Consider the following 2,864-nt stretch of genomic DNA (forward strand, 5'->3'; position numbering starts at 1 on the left):
ATATTATATAAAACACTCAATGTAATGGATATGGAGCATCTATGGCCTCAGTTACACCTGGCACCTAAATGTGACTTCTGTCATCTGATCACTCCAAGCTGCATTAGGTTCAGATCTACCAGGATGGGCCTTTGACAAAGTCTGGACATAGTCAGGCCACTGAATATGCATAAGCAATGTAAAAAGATGGGGTGAATGAGGGGAAAAGTAAATTTGACACAAATGACCTTCATAATAACAAAGAACAAATGTGTGTCTGAGGGGAAATTAACTTTCATACAGCCAAAAGGGGTGAGAAATTACACCAATATCAGTGGACAATTTGCACTAATGTTAATAAACATAGATGATGGAACATATTCCCTTTTGCTGACGTGATGAACCGCTAAGGGGACATAAATATTTACCATCTAAACCATGTGTGACCTCTCACCTCTCTGGCTGTAGAAGTGATCTTCCTAACCAGTCCCTCAACAGCTCTCTGACTGAGCTCCACCCTCACTGGGTCTTCAGAGGAGAGGAAGGCTGAGGAGGGATGGAAGGATGAATGGATCAGTCAGTCAATAAAGTGTAGAGCTGCTGTCTGACTAAATCACTATTTTAGTAGTTCATTAAAGTAAATAAGGCTTTATGACTGCTGAATACCAACTATCAATCACTTAGATCATGTATTTTCAGGTAGAGATACATCCTTGGGACGTCCCTAGCCCGTTGAAGTTGACATTTTAAATGGTTAAGGTAGGGGATAAGGTTAGGGTTTAGGGTAGGGATGTCCCAAGGATCCCAGATAGCATTGACCATCGTGCATTATTCTGTCTCTTTTACATAGCAGGTGTAAAATAAACACAGACAAGACAAGTAGGCACGCAGTGCATTATGGTCATTGTAGTTTAAAAATAGCATCTAATTATGTAGGGTGACCATACGTCCTCTTTTTCCCGGACATGTCCTCTTTTTGGACCAAAAAAAATGCGTCCGGCCGGGATTTCTAAATCTCCCAAAATGTCCGGGATTCGGCTTTTGCTTCCTACAGTCGCCATTCATTGTGTGCGTTTTGGGGGTTTTGCATTGCTTTGACCGCTTTCAAGCGCTCGTACTAAGACCGAAGCAATTGTTAACGCTGTGATAGCACCACATTCTGTCGACATAGCTCAGAAAGCACTAGAAGACATACCTTACTGTGGTGTTTCTACTGATGGGAGCAATCACGGTGCTGTGAAAATATTCCCTCTGCTTATTCAGTATTTTGATTGGAAGAATGGTGGCGTGCAAAGTAAATTAGTCGAAGTTAAAAACACTCCAAATGAGACAGCTGATACGATCGCGCAATACATCAAAGAAACACTGGAAAATAATGGGATTTTTTCCAAATATATTGCATTTACAGTAGGGTGACCATACGTCCTCTTTTTCCCGGACATGTCCTCTTTTTGGAAAACTAAAATTTGGTCACCCTAAATTATGCCAATCTGTATGTGGGGTTGTTAGAGAAGAATGTGATTGTCAGCCCTAACAATCCATTCTAGCACCTCACCAGGCTCTGAAAAAGTCTTCATTGATGACGTGTTCCATCTATTCCAGGGGACAGCAGAGGAACTTCATCGATTCCACTCATTCATCAATACAAGCAGTAAACATCTGAAATTCACCCTCACCTTTGATAAGCATGAAACAAGTTACCCGATGGTTGGACAATACTTTTCTCGTTAATCATCTTAAATACTTAAACTGGAAATCAACCAATCCTCTATTGTTAACGCAGTGGAAAGGTCAAATGCTTTATTATCTACACATGTAAAGTGAGTGAGACGGAGAGAAATAAAATGGTTAGGTTATGGTAAAGTTTATAAAAGATCAAATAAAATATTTTTCCCAAAAATTGTTTTAAGTCCCAATGCAAAGTTACACCTCACTGTTCTATTTTTGGAGTTATTACATAAAACCAATAAGAATTCAGAAGAATGATAAAGGCAGGTGTGATGTAATATGGAAGACCGGTCTATTCCCTGTGATGTAAACAACAACAGAAAGAACTTCAAATTAAACCAATCGTTTAAACCAACGTTTTGGAAATACATAACGCTATCTAACCAAATATCAAAGAATGTTAGCTATATGCAGTTATCTTAGCCAGCCAGCTAACATTAGCTATTTAGCCAACTAGTTATGGTCAGCGAGCTGGAGCCCAACTACAAGAGACCAGTTAGAACCCGATTAACAAAACCCAACTAAAACATAACTGCAGATCAAAAGAGCAGAGACATAGAGAATGATGGCTGGGAAAATCCTCAACATCCAAAATAGATAGATTCCAGAAGTCAGTCAGCTAGTGCGCTAGCAGTAAGCCAAGGTGGAAAAAGTGACAAAACTCCCGTAGTCGACTTCACAGAGAATATGCTGAAAAGTAGTGATGGGGAAACAAAGCTTCCTGAAGCATTGACGCTTTTCAGCCTGTTGTGTCAACAAAAAAACCAAAAAAACGAGCAAGCAGGTTGATATCCCACGGCAAGAGGCACCAGAGCTACTGTGCTAACGGGTTCCCTCTAGATAACACAACCACACAGTTCATGAAAAGCATGAGGTGTGACTAACGTTTGCAAGCTTGAGCTAGATATCAACCTAGTGTGACCTTCCTGGTCCCTCAAGTCAGTGAGTCAACACAGGAAGGAGCAATGAATGGATAGTTCATTTATTTCCAAAGCTGCAATGAAGGGACACACACAGTATGGATGAATGATCAGTAGTCACGGGATATAAATAGCACTCCCACAGCAATTCTCCATAAATCTGCCCTATAATATACTAACAAAAAACTATCAAGATGTCTGTCAAAGTTATTATGATCATATAGTGGATTTAACAAT

Source organism: Salmo salar, unplaced genomic scaffold (assembly GCF_965601325.2).
Source record: "Salmo salar unplaced genomic scaffold, fSalSal1 ptg000321l, whole genome shotgun sequence".
NCBI lineage: Eukaryota > Metazoa > Chordata > Actinopteri > Salmoniformes > Salmonidae > Salmo > Salmo salar.